Source organism: Giraffa tippelskirchi, chromosome 14, assembly GCF_054371585.1.
Source record: "Giraffa tippelskirchi isolate mGirTip1 chromosome 14, T2T-mGirTip1v1.2.pri, whole genome shotgun sequence".
Taxonomy (NCBI): domain Eukaryota; kingdom Metazoa; phylum Chordata; class Mammalia; order Artiodactyla; family Giraffidae; genus Giraffa; species Giraffa tippelskirchi.
This window is the reverse complement of record NC_137288.1, coordinates 12,505,001-12,518,601: the sequence shown is the minus strand read 5'-3', so window position 1 is coordinate 12,518,601 and position 13,601 is coordinate 12,505,001. Positions and strand designations below refer to the sequence as shown.

The window sequence follows — 13,601 nt, the reverse complement described above, 5'->3', positions numbered from 1 at the left end:
AGAGAGACAGAGAGAGAAAGAAAGAAAGGAAGACAGACAGACAGAGAGGGAGGGAGGGAGGGAGGGGGAGAGAGAGAGAGAGAGAGAAAGAAAGAATGAAAGAAAGAAAGAAAAAGAAAAGAAAATCCAGAATGAAAGGAGGAAGGAACGAGGGAAGGAGGGAGGGACCAAATAGGTTAGTTAGTACGGGCCTCCCTGTCATGGAAAAGAGTCTCTGAGCACAGATCCTCCGTTCAGTGAACCAGTTCTCATATCTCCTCTCAGGAGGCTGTGATGTCGATGGACGGGTTTGGGAAAGCAGGCCTGGGGTGCAAGCAATCAGGTATTTCCTCAGAGGCACTTGTAGGGAAACCAAGGAAACACACAGGTTCATCCCTGGAGCGGATTCGAAACCAGTCGGTGCAGGGGGAGTCAGTCAAGGAGATTTCTAGATGTCAGGGTCGGGTCCTGGAGCGGGTTGCCATGCCCTTCTCCAGGAGACCTTCCTGGCCCGGGGATGGAACCCGGGTCTCCTGCATCGCAGGCAGACTCTTGACCGTGTGAGCCACCAAGGAAGCTCTGTCGGAAATGTTCACCGAGTCCTCTTGTTGTAGCCACGCGTTCTGGGAAACAAACTCACTCAGAAGGACCATGCAGGTAGTGGAGTGCAGTTTCTTACACCAGCGGGCCCAAGGCAGAGTCTTCTCTTAGCCAAGGACCCCAACCAGCATTCGTGAAAATCTTTTATACCTCAGGGGTATGTGTCTGAACCCACCACCCCAAATTCCTTGAGACTTACCTAAACAAAGGAAGGGTAAAGACAATCCCGATAACCCCATCATTCATGTGTTATAAGACGAGATACACAGTGGACATTTATTCACAGGCCTGTGGTCATATCCTGATACACATAATGGAACTGATGGCTTTGTTCTGTGACAGAGATAATTAGCATATTCTTTTAGGCCACGGAGAGTCCAAGTACAAGCCCCAAAGGCTGTTTTATCCGGGTGTGTGTGTGTGTGTGTGTGTGTGTGTGTGTGCGCGCGCGCGCACGCGCGGGCAGGCGCCTGCGTGTGTGTGTGTGCGTGTCCGGTTTTCCATTGGTATGCCCCTTCTATAGACACCGGGCACAAAGTTCAGAGTCCATTGGGAGGGTGACCGTGCGTGTAGCCTCATGTTCGCAGCCTGGCCTAAGATGGAGTCCAGCTCTGTCTGTTTCCTCCTTCACTCTAGCTTCCATCTGCAGAGCTTCAGGCACAGGGCCTTTTGAGTTCTCCGTCAGAAGGGCAAGAGATGGTGGCAAATGTCCCCCCAGAGAGGGTTGTCCCCTCTGACAGAGCTTCCGATATCGGAGGCAACTCAGAAAACTTCAGGATCCAGTCCCACTTTCGGGGGAAGCACCACAGGCAAAGGACCAAACACACGTGGCCCAGGAATCTCCCATCCAGAAGTGGATATCCCCGTTTCACAGAAACATCCTCTGGGCCCCTAAGGAACGTATGGAAATCACTCTCTCGCCAAGGAGAGAAGAATCCTCACTGAGAGTTTCTGAAGTCTGGAAGGACCAGGTAGAGAGAAAAAGAGAAACGATTCTATTCCGCTGACAGGGGCATTATTGTTTGAAGCGACCAAGTGGATGTCCGTCTTTTCCAATTCCCATTTTAAACATTGTGTCCTTTCCGGTCCTTTGTGGTCTCTTTGGATCTGGAAAGCAACAGAGTTAACGGTAAGGTCCTTTTTTTTTTTTTTTTTTTTTATGATTATGATTATTTTCCCCCCCTGCCTGTCTGCCTGTCCCTCCCCCTCTTCTCTCTGTCTCTCGCGCTTTTCACTCAGGTTAGGGAATTCACAACAACAACAACAAAAGTAGTGAGAAATCTGTATTTCTGCAGGTCAGGAAGCAACAGGTAAGAACTAGACATGGAACACAACAGGCTGGTTCCAAATAGGGTAAGGAGTCCATCAAGGCTCTCTATCATCACCCTGCTTATTTAACTTACATGCCGAGTACAGCATCACGAGACACGCTGGGCTGGATGAAGCACAAGCTGGAATCAAAATGGCTGGGAGAAATAGCAATCCCCTCAGATATGCAGATGACACCACCCTTATGGCAGAAATGAAGTATAGAGTGGGTTTACAAAGTCGTGCTCGTTTCGGGTTTTCAGATTCTTTTCCCTCAGAGGTGAATCCAAAGTAGGAAGCCTACATTTCCTGTGCTGCCTGGTAGGTGCTTGTGGATTGTATGATGTACATGTCGTATGTGTACACGTTCAACCCGACCTCCTAAGTGGACCGTCCTGCCCCTCCCCGCCCCAACGTATTTTCGTCAAGAAGTCAGGCATCCATTTGAGCATCCTACTCCTCAGGTCATCCGATCCCATGGAAGAAGTCAATCCTCCCGTTTTTCCATCGGTCCTCTACACGTCGCCTGATGATGATGGGGGGTGACCGGAAGACTGACAGTTCTGAAGAATTTTGCAAGAGATTCGGTGAAGGCTCCTAGGATTTGCTCAGTGAAGTGGGTGGCGTGTCAACCACTAGGGACCGTGGAAGGTATGCCCCAAGTGGCAAACAGCGTTACCTTCCACAGAGAAAGCTCTACCTAGCATACCAAGGATGCTTGACCACGCACCCGCCCCGCCCCCCCCCAGGTGACAGGCGTGACGGGTCAGACTGTAGAAATCTTCCTGTCAAGGGTGTATTAACAGGCAGAGGCACCTTAGAGGCACCCTGTCCTGTGAAGCTGGAGGTGGGGAGGAAGGGGCAGAGGGACGATGAAGAAGGGAAGGAGAAAGTGAGGGACAGGGACACCACACAGTGTGTGTGGGGGGCGTGTCTGTGCCGTGTGTGGGTTCCACGTGGGTGTGTGCGCCTGTGGGTGCGGGTGTGAGGGGAGGCGGGCAGAGGCAGAGGCAGGGAGACACACAGCCAGGTCAAGGATAACATAATGTGTGTGGGGGGAGGGGCGGGGGTGGGTGGGTGCGTGCGTGCGTGGTGTGTGCGTGGGGGGGGGTGGCGCACAGGACCGTGTGTGAAGGAGGGCAGTGTGTGGGGGGCAAGTGTGTGTGTGGGGGGGTGTCTGTGCTGTGTGCGGGTGCCACGTGGTTGTTAAGCGGGGGGTGGGGGGGAGGGGCGGGCAGAGAGACACACCCGGGCCAAGGACAACGTACTGTGTGGCGGAGCGGGCGGGGGGTGGGTGGGAGTGTGGGTGCGGGGTGTGTGCGTGTGTGCGGTGCCCCATAGGACCGTGGGGGGGGGCAGTGTGTGTGTGGGGGTGTGGGTCTGTGCTGTGTGCAGATCCCACGTAAGTGTGAGTGAGGGGAGGGGCAGAGGTAGAGGCAGAGGGACACAGCCAGGCCAAGGACAACATAGTTTGGGGGAGGGTCGGGGTGGGGGGTGCGAGTGTGCGTGCGGGGTGTGTGCGTGTGTGCGATGGCGCCTAGGACTGTGCGGGGGGGCGGGCAGTGTGTGGGGGGTGGTGTGTCTGTGCTGTGTGCGGGTGCCACGTGGGTGTGTGCGCCTGTGGGTGCGGGTGTGGGGGAGGGGAGCGGGCAGTGACAGCGGCAGAGAGAGACAGCCAGGCCAAGGACAACGTAGTGTGTGGGGGAGCGGGCGGGGGGTGGGAGTGTGGGTGTGGGGTGTGTGCGTGTGTGCGGTGGCCCATAGGACCGTGGGGGGGCAGTGTGTGTGTGGGGGGGTGTCTGTGCTGTGTGCAGGTCCCACGGAGGTGTGAGTGGGGGGAGGGGCAGAGGCAGAGAGACACAGCCAGGCCAAGGACAACATAGTGGGGGGGGGGCGGGGGGGTGGGAGTGTGCGTGCGGGGTGTGTGCGCGTGTGCGATGGCGCATAGGACCGTGTGTGGGGTGTTGCGTGTGTGCGACGGCACATAGGACCGTGTGTGGGGTGTTGTGTCTGTGCTGTGTGGGAATGCCACGGGGGTGTGTCCGGGTGTGTGGGGGGGCGGGCAGTGACAGAGGCAGAGAGAGACAGCCAGGCCAAGGACAACGTAGTGTGTGTGGGCGGGGTCGGGGTGCGGGGTGGGAGTGTGCGTGCAGGGTGTGTGCGGAGGCGCCTAGGACCGTGCGGGGGGGCGGGCAGTGTGTGGGGGGTGGTGTGTCTGTGCTGTGTGCGGGTGCCACGTGGGTGTGTGCGCCTGTGGGTGCGGGTGTGGGGGAGGGGAGCGGGCAGTGACAGCGGCAGAGAGAGACAGCCAGGCCAAGGACAACGTAGTGTGTGGGGGAGGGGGCGGGGGGGAGTGTGGGTGCGGGGTGTGTGCGGTGGCCCATAGGACCGTGGGGGGGGCAGTGTGTGTGTGTGGGGGGGTGTCTGTGCTGTGTGCAGGTCCCACGGAGGGGTGAGTGGGGGGAGGGGCAGAGGCAGAGGCAAAGAGACACAGCCAGGCCAAGGACAACATAGTGTGGGGGGGGCGGGGCGGGGGGTGGGAGTGTGCGTGCGGGGTGTGTGCGTGTGTGCGATGGCACCTAGGACCGTGTGTGTAGGGGGGCAGTGTGGGGGGATATTGTGTCTGTGCTGTGTGCGAATGCCACGGGGGTGTGTGCGCCTGTGGGTGCGGGTGTGGGAGGGGCGGGCAGTGACAGAGGCAGAGAGAGACAGCCAGGCCAAGGACAACGTAGTGTGGGTGGGCGGGTTCGGGGTGCGGGGTGGGGAGTGTGCGTGCGGGGTGTGTGCGTGTGTGCGGAGGCGCCTAGGACCGCGCGGGGGGGGGCAGTGTGTGTGTAGGGGGGGGTGTCTCTGCTGTGTGCGGGTGCCACGTGGGTGTGAGGGGGGCGGCGGGCAGAGAGACACACAGCCAGGCCAAGGACAACATAGTGTGTGGAGGGGGAGGGGCGGGGGTGGGTGGGGGGTGTGTCTGTGCTGTGTGCGGGTGCCACGTGGTTGTTAAGGGGGGGGCGGGCAGAGAGACACACAGCCAGGCCAAGGACAACATAGTGTGTGGGGGAGGGGCGGGGGGGTGAGAAGCAGTGTGGGTGCCGGGTGTGTGCGTGGGTGCGGTGGCCCATAGGACCGTGTGGGGGAGGGCAGTGTGTGTGGGGGGTGTGTGTCTGTGCTGTGTGCAGGTCCCACGTAGTTGTGAGTGGGGGGAGGGGCAGAGGCAGAGGCAGAGGCAGAGAGACACACAGCCAGGCCAAGGACAACATAGTGGGGCGGGGTGGGGGGGGTGGGAGTGTGCGTGCGGGGTGTGTGCCTGTGTGCGGTGGCGCATAGGGCCGTGTGTGTAGGGGGCCAGTGTCGGGGTGGTGGTGTGTCTGTGCGCCACGTGGGTGTGGGGGGGGGCCGGCAGAGAGACAGAGCCAGTCCAAGGACAACGCTGTGTGTGTGTGTGAGTGGGTGTGCAGGGTGTGGCCGGCGTGTGTGCGGGTGCTGCGTAGGGCCGTGCGGGAGTGCGTGCGCTGTGTGTGTACGCGTTGGGGGCGTGGGCAGCGTGTGTAGGTGGTGCGGGCAGAGACAGAAAGACACAGTCAGCAAAGGACAACGTGCACAGATATTCTTCTGAATATTTGCTTGTGTTTTCTGAGCTCATCACCTCCGGGATCAAGCTCACTCCCGTGCAACGGGAGTCTGCCCCCCTCACCTCAGCCACCACCGGCCAGCACTTGTCTTGGGCAGACAAGGGAGTGTTCCGATTTGGCCGGCGCGGGGGGGGGGGGGGTGGGGTGGCGGAGGAGTGGGGTGGGTGCGCAGGGTTTCGTTGTCACGAGGCGAACTTTGACCCTTGTGTTCTGCCCCTGAACCTCACTGGAGAGACTGGACCCGCGTGACCTGTCACGTCTTGGTTTCAACATCCTTGGCGGGAGAACTAAGATTCCCCCATGCGAAGTGATCAGGCCAGAGAGAAGGAAGTCGATTCCCTTGGGATCCAATGCCCGTTTTCTCGAATCCAGTTAAGTTTCGTCAAGATTTCCCACCCAAACCGAAAAGCCGAAGTGGCTACCTATCCCCGCCCCCTTGACCTCTGTCCCAAGGTGCCCCTCCCACACCGCCTCCTTCCACAGCCTCAAGGCATTCAAGAGTTAGCCGGCCCGGGCCGGCTCCATCCGTGGTCGCCCCGCCCCAAGACCCTCTGAAAAAGCGCCCGACAGGCAGGTGGCGCCCGACCCCCAACCAGCTATCCAGTGAGCCAGCCCCAGCATAGGAGCTTAGTGGGCGACCGACGGGGACTCGTTGCCAGACGGAGCCCATCCTAGTTCGCGTTTCTCCGCTCAGTCAACGGCGCAGACAGGAGAACGGGATCCGCCCACACTTCTCGAGAACGTCCCTGGGCGAGGGATGACGGACGCACGGACGGACGGGACGGGAAGGATTCTTGACTCCCCACCCACGGAGCAGCGGAATGCACTCCCATCCGAGGGGGATCGCAGGCCCACGTCAGACGGTGTGAGCACACGCCCCAGAACAACAACTCGCCAGCATCCCCGTCCGTGTCCCCGTCACCATCTTTGGGCACGCCAGGAGAAAGCCCTTTTGTGACCCGGACGACGGCTCTTTCGGCAAAAGCAACGTTGAGCAACGGCACAAATGAAGAGACTTGGATTTGAAACGACGCGTTCATATAGCAGCGCCTCAAAAGCAAAAGCACGCACTCGTCCCTCACATAACCGCAACCAACAAACCCGACGCACCTGAAAAAGAAAAAGCAAACGGAAGAGAACGGGTCGATCTGGCGGCTCGGTCGCCGAGACCAGATCAACCCCGGAAGGCAGGGCGAGCCGAGAGCCCACTCGGGTGAGGTCGAGCGGGATCAACACGGCAGCTCGGCGGCAGAGGTCGCGAGTGGGAGAGGTCCGTCCGGGTGCTCGACCCGCGGGCGCTGGCCGCTCTGCGGCCCAGTGAGGGAAGGAGGGGGGGAGGGGCGGAGACCCTGACAACTGGGCGACGCGCGCGCGCTGGCGGCTCGGCTGGCGAGGTCGCGAGTGGGAGAGGCCCGGCCGGCAGGTGGACCCGCGGGCACCGACAGCTCGGCGGCAGAGTGAGGAAAGTGGGGGGAGGGGCAGACAGCCTGACAACCGGGCGACGGGCGCGCGCTGGCGGCTCGGCGGGCGAGGTCGCGAGTGGGAGAGGCCCGGCCGACAGCTGGACCCGCGGGCACCGCCAGCTCGGCGGCAGAGTGAGGGAAGGAGGGAGGAGGGGCGGAGTCCCTGCCAGGCGGGCGACGCGCGCGCGCCGGCGGCTGGGCGCCATAGGTCGCGAGTGCGAGAGGCCCGGCCGACAGGTGGACACGCGGGCACCGCCAGCTCGGCGGCAGAGTGAGGGAAGGGGGGGGAGGGGCAGACACCCTGACAACCGGGCGACGGGCGCGTGCTGGCGGCTCGGCGGGCGAGGTCGCGAGTGGGAGAGGCCCGGCCGACAGCTGGACCCGCGGGCACCGCCAGCTCGGCGGCAGAGTGAGGGAAGGAGGGAGGAGGGGCGGAGTCCCTGCCAGGCGGGCGACGCGCGCGCGCTGGCGGCTCGGCGGCAGAGGTCGCGAGTGCGAGAGGCCCGGCCGACAGGTGGACACGCGGGCACCGCCAGCTCGGCGGCAGAGTGAGGGAAGGAGGGAGGAGGGGCGGAGTCCCTGCCAGGCGGGCGACGCGCGCGCGCTGGCGGCTCGGCGGCAGAGGTCGCGAGTGCGAGAGGCCCGGCCGACAGGTGGACACGCGGGCACCGCCAGCTCGGCGGCAGAGTGAGGGAAGGGGGGGAGGGGCAGACAGCCTGACAACCGGGCGACGGGCGCGCGCTGGCGCCTCGGCTGGCGAGGTCGCGAGTGGGAGAGGCCCTGCCCGCAGGTGGACACGCGGGCACCCGCAGCTCGTCGAGAGTTAGGGAAGGGGGGAAGTTAGGGAAGGGGGGGAGGGGATAGAACCCCGTCGGGCTCGTCGACCCGCGGCTCCTGGCGGCTCTGCGGCCGAGTTAGGGGAGGAGTGGGGGAGGGGCAGACAGCCTGACAGCCGGGCGACGGGCGCGCGCTGGCGGCTCGGCGGGCGAGGTCGCGATTGGGAGAGGCCCCGCCCGCAGGTGGACACGCCGGCACCCGCAGCTCGTCGAGAGTTAGGGAAGGGGGGGAGTTAGGGAAGGGGGGGAGGGGATAGAACCCCTTCGGACTCGTCGACCCGCGGCTCCTGGCGGCTCTGCGGCCGAGTTAGGGGAGGAGGGGGGGAGGGGCAGACAGCCTGACAGCCGGGCGACGGGCGCGCGCTGCCGGCTCGGCGGGCGAGGTCGCGAGTGGGAGAGGCCCTGCCCGCAGGTGGACCCGCGGGCACCCGCAGCTCGTCGACAGGGTTAGGGAAGGGGGGGAGGGGATAGAGCCCCGTCGGGCTCGTCGACCCGCGGCTCCTGGCGGCTCTGCGGCCGAGTTAGGGAAGGGGGGGAGGGGCAGACTCCCTGCCAGGCGGGCGACGCGCGCGCGCTGGCGGCTGGGCGCCATAGGTCGCGAGTGCGAGAGGCCCGGCCGACAGGTGGATACGCGGGCACCGCCAGCTCGGCGGCAGAGTGAGGGAAGGGGGGGAGGGGCAGACACCCTGACAACCGGGCGACGGGCGCGTGCTGGCGGCTCGGCGGGCGAGGTCGCCAGTGGGAGAGGCCCGGCCGACAGCTGGACCCGCGGGCACCGCCAGCTCGGCGACAGAGTGAGGGAAGGAGGGAGGAGGGGCGGAGTCCCTGCCAGGCGGGCGACGCGCGCGCGCTGGCGGCTCGGCGGCAGAGGTCGCGAGTGCGAGAGGCCCGGCCGACAGGTGGACACGCGGGCACCGCCAGCTCGGCGCAGAGTGAGGAAAGGGGGGAGGAGGGGCAGACACCCTGACAGCCGGGAGACGGGCTCGCGCTGGCGGCTCGGCGGGCGAGGTCGCGAGTGGGAGAGGCCCTGCCGGCAGGTGGACACGCGGGCACCCGCAGTTCGTCGACAGGGTGAGGGAAGGGGGGGAGGGGATAGAGCCCCGTCGGGCTCGTCGACCCGCGGCTCCTGGCGGCTCTGCGGCCGAGTTAGGGGAGGAGTGGGGGAGGGGCAGACAGCCTGACAGCCGGGCGACGGGCGCGCGCTGCCGTCTCGGCGGGCGAGGTCGCGAGTGGGAGGGGCCCTGCCCGCAGGTGGACCCGCGGGCACCCGCAGCTCGTCGTCAGGGTTAGGGAAGGGGGGGAGTTAGGGAAGGGGGGGAGGGGCTAGAACCCCGTCGCGCTGGTCGACCCGCGGCTCCTGGCGGCTCTGCGGCCGAGTTAGGGGAGGAGTGGGGGAGGGGCAGACAGCCTGACAGCCGGGCGACGGGCGCGCGCTGCCGTCTCCGCGGGCGAGGTCGCGAGTGGGAGGGGCCCTGCCCGCAGGTGGACCCGCGGGCACCCGCAGCTCGTCGTCAGGGTTAGGGAAGGGGGGGAGTTAGGGAAGGGGGGGAGGGGCTAGAACCCCGTCGCGCTGGTCGACCCGCGGCTCCTGGCGGCTCTGCGGCCGAGTTAGGGGAGGAGTGGGGGAGGGGCAGACAGCCTGACAGCCGGGCGACGGGCGCGCGCTGCTGTCTCGGCGGCAGAGGTCGCGAGTGCGAGAGGCCCGGCCGACAGGTGGACCCTCGGGCACCCGCAGCTCGTCGACAGGGTTAGGGAAGGGGGGGAGTTAGGGAAGGGGGGGAGGGGCTAGAACCCCGTCGGGCTCGTCGACCCGCGGCTCCTGGCGGCTCTGCGGCCGAGTTAGGGAAGGGGGGGGAGGGGCAGACTCCCTGCCAGGCGGGCGACGCGCGCGCGCCGGCGGCTGGGCGCCATAGTTCGCGAGTGCGAGAGGCCCGGCCGACAGGTGGACACGCGGGCACCGCCAGCTCGGCGGCAGAGTGAGGGAAGGGGGGGAGGGGCAGACACCCTGACAACCGGGCGACGGGCGCGTGCTGGCGGCTCGGCGGGCGAGGTCGCGAGTGGGAGAGGCCCGGCCGACAGCTGGACCCGCGGGCACCGCCAGCTCGGCGGCAGAGTGAGGGAAGGAGAGAGGAGGGGCGGAGTCCCTGCCAGGCGGGCGACGCGCGCGCGCTGGCGGCTGGGCGCCATAGGTCGCGAGTGCGAGAGGCCCGGCCGACAGGTGGACACGCGGGCACCGCCAGCTCGGCGGCAGAGTGAGGGAAGGAGGGAGGAGGGGCGGAGTCCCTGCCAGGCGGGCGACGCGCGCGCGCTGGCGGCTCGGCGGCAGAGGTCGCGAGTGCGAGAGGCCCGGCCGACAGGTGGACACGCGGGCACCGCCAGCTCGGCGGCAGAGTGAGGGAAGGGGGGGAGGGGCAGACAGCCTGACAACCGGGCGACGGGCGCGCGCTGGCGCCTCGGCTGGCGAGGTCGCGAGTGGGAGAGGCCCTGCCCGCAGGTGGACACGCGGGCACCCGCAGCTCGTCGAGAGTTAGGGAAGGGGGGGGAGTTAGGGAAGGGGGGGAGGGGATAGAACCCCGTCGGGCTCGTCGACCCGCGGCTCCTGGCGGCTCTGCGGCCGAGTTAGGGGAGGAGGGGGGGAGGGGCAGACAGCCTGACAGCCGGGCGACGGGCGCGCGCTGCCGTCTCGGCGGGCGAGGTCGCGAGTGGGAGGGGCCCTGCCCGCAGGTGGACCCGCGGGCACCCGCAGCTCGTCGACAGGGTTAGGGAAGGGGGGGAGTTAGGGAAGGGGGGGAGGGGCTAGAACCCCGTCGGGCTCGTCGACCCGCGGCTCCAAGCGGCTCTGCGGCCGAGTTAGGGGAGGAGGGGGGGAGGGGCAGACAGCCTGACAGCCGGGCGACGGGCGCGCGCTGCCGGCTCGGCGGGCGAGGTCGCGAGTGGGAGAGGCCCTGCCCGCAGGTGGACCCGCGGGCACCCGCAGCTCGTCGACAGGGTTAGGGAAGGGGGGGAGGGGATAGAGCCCCGTCGGGCTCGTCGACCCGCGGCTCCTGGCGGCTCTGCGGCCGAGTTAGGGAAGGGGGGGGAGGGGCAGACTCCCTGCCAGGCGGGCGACGCGCGCGCGCCGGCGGCTGGGCGCCAAAGTTCGCGAGTGCGAGAGGCCCGGCCGACAGGTGGACACGCGGGCACCGCCAGCTCGGCGGCAGAGTGAGGGAAGGGGGGGAGGGGCAGACACCCTGACAACCGGGCGACGGGCGCGTGCTGGCGGCTCGGCGGGCGAGGTCGCGAGTGGGAGAGGCCCTGCCGACAGCTGGACCCGCGGGCACCGCCAGCTCGGCGACAGAGTGAGGGAAGGAGGGAGGAGGGGCGGAGTCCCTGCCAGGCGGGCGACGCGCGCGCGCTGGCGGCTCGGCGGCAGAGGTCGCGAGTGCGAGAGGCCCGGCCGACAGGTGGACACGCGGGCACCGCCAGCTCGGCGCAGAGTGAGGAAAGGGGGGAGGAGGGGCAGACACCCTGACAGCCGGGAGACGGGCTCGCGCTGGCGGCTCGGCGGGCGAGGTCGCGAGTGGGAGAGGCCCTGCCGGCAGGTGGACACGCGGGCACCCGCAGCTCGTCGTCAGGGTTAGGGAAGGGGGGGAGTTAGGGAAGGGGGGGAGGGGCTAGAACCCCGTCGCGCTGGTCGACCCGCGGCTCCTGGCGGCTCTGCGGCCGAGTTAGGGGAGGAGTGGGGGAGGGGCAGACAGCCTGACAGCCGGGCGACGGGCGCGCGCTGCTGTCTCGGCGGCAGAGGTCGCGAGTGCGAGAGGCCCGGCCGACAGGTGGACCCTCGGGCACCCGCAGCTCGTCGACAGGGTTAGGGAAGGGGGGGAGTTAGGGAAGGGGGGGAGGGGCTAGAACCCCGTCGGGCTCGTCGACCCGCGGCTCCTGGCGGCTCTGCGGCCGAGTTAGGGAAGGGGGGGGAGGGGCAGACTCCCTGCCAGGCGGGCGACGCGCGCGCGCCGGCGGCTGGGCGCCATAGTTCGCGAGTGCGAGAGGCCCGGCCGACAGGTGGACACGCGGGCACCGCCAGCTCGGCGGCAGAGTGAGGGAAGGGGGGGAGGGGCAGACACCCTGACAACCGGGCGACGGGCGCGTGCTGGCGGCTCGGCGGGCGAGGTCGCGAGTGGGAGAGGCCCGGCCGACAGCTGGACCCGCGGGCACCGCCAGCTCGGCGGCAGAGTGAGGGAAGGAGAGAGGAGGGGCGGAGTCCCTGCCAGGCGGGCGACGCGCGCGCGCTGGCGGCTGGGCGCCATAGGTCGCGAGTGCGAGAGGCCCGGCCGACAGGTGGACACGCGGGCACCGCCAGCTCGGCGGCAGAGTGAGGGAAGGAGGGAGGAGGGGCGGAGTCCCTGCCAGGCGGGCGACGCGCGCGCGCTGGCGGCTCGGCGGCAGAGGTCGCGAGTGCGAGAGGCCCGGCCGACAGGTGGACACGCGGGCACCGCCAGCTCGGCGGCAGAGTGAGGGAAGGGGGGGAGGGGCAGACAGCCTGACAACCGGGCGACGGGCGCGCGCTGGCGCCTCGGCTGGCGAGGTCGCGAGTGGGAGAGGCCCTGCCCGCAGGTGGACACGCGGGCACCCGCAGCTCGTCGAGAGTTAGGGAAGGGGGGGGAGTTAGGGAAGGGGGGGAGGGGATAGAACCCCGTCGGGCTCGTCGACCCGCGGCTCCTGGCGGCTCTGCGGCCGAGTTAGGGGAGGAGGGGGGGAGGGGCAGACAGCCTGACAGCCGGGCGACGGGCGCGCGCTGCCGTCTCGGCGGGCGAGGTCGCGAGTGGGAGGGGCCCTGCCCGCAGGTGGACCCGCGGGCACCCGCAGCTCGTCGACAGGGTTAGGGAAGGGGGGGAGTTAGGGAAGGGGGGGAGGGGCTAGAACCCCGTCGGGCTCGTCGACCCGCGGCTCCAAGCGGCTCTGCGGCCGAGTTAGGGGAGGAGGGGGGGAGGGGCAGACAGCCTGACAGCCGGGCGACGGGCGCGCGCTGCCGGCTCGGCGGGCGAGGTCGCGAGTGGGAGAGGCCCTGCCCGCAGGTGGACCCGCGGGCACCCGCAGCTCGTCGACAGGGTTAGGGAAGGGGGGGAGGGGATAGAGCCCCGTCGGGCTCGTCGACCCGCGGCTCCTGGCGGCTCTGCGGCCGAGTTAGGGAAGGGGGGGGAGGGGCAGACTCCCTGCCAGGCGGGCGACGCGCGCGCGCCGGCGGCTGGGCGCCAAAGTTCGCGAGTGCGAGAGGCCCGGCCGACAGGTGGACACGCGGGCACCGCCAGCTCGGCGGCAGAGTGAGGGAAGGGGGGGAGGGGCAGACACCCTGACAACCGGGCGACGGGCGCGTGCTGGCGGCTCGGCGGGCGAGGTCGCGAGTGGGAGAGGCCCTGCCGACAGCTGGACCCGCGGGCACCGCCAGCTCGGCGACAGAGTGAGGGAAGGAGGGAGGAGGGGCGGAGTCCCTGCCAGGCGGGCGACGCGCGCGCGCTGGCGGCTCGGCGGCAGAGGTCGCGAGTGCGAGAGGCCCGGCCGACAGGTGGACACGCGGGCACCGCCAGCTCGGCGCAGAGTGAGGAAAGGGGGGAGGAGGGGCAGACACCCTGACAGCCGGGAGACGGGCTCGCGCTGGCGGCTCGGCGGGCGAGGTCGCGAGTGGGAGAGGCCCTGCCGGCAGGTGGACACGCGGGCACCCGCAGTTCGTCGACAGGGTGAGGGAAGGGGGGGAGGGGATAGAGCCCCGTCGGGCTCGTCGACCCGCGGCTCCTGGCGGCTCTGCGGCC

The 13,601-nt window shown here is 67.7% G+C and overlaps 1 long non-coding RNA gene across 2 annotated transcripts in view; it reads left to right on the top strand.

Moving 5' to 3' along the window:
• Window positions 1–5,979: 5,979 nt before the first annotated feature.
• LOC145534289 (uncharacterized) overlaps window positions 5,980–13,601 on the top strand; it is a 28,981-nt gene continuing 21,359 nt past the window's right edge. The window contains exon 1 of one of the 2 annotated variants that reach the window (XR_014074420.1): window positions 5,980–6,729. This is a non-coding gene — a long non-coding RNA (uncharacterized LOC145534289). Of the gene's footprint in view, window positions 6,787–13,601 lie in introns of both variants that reach the window. The other variant, XR_014074419.1, reaches the window with a different exon arrangement.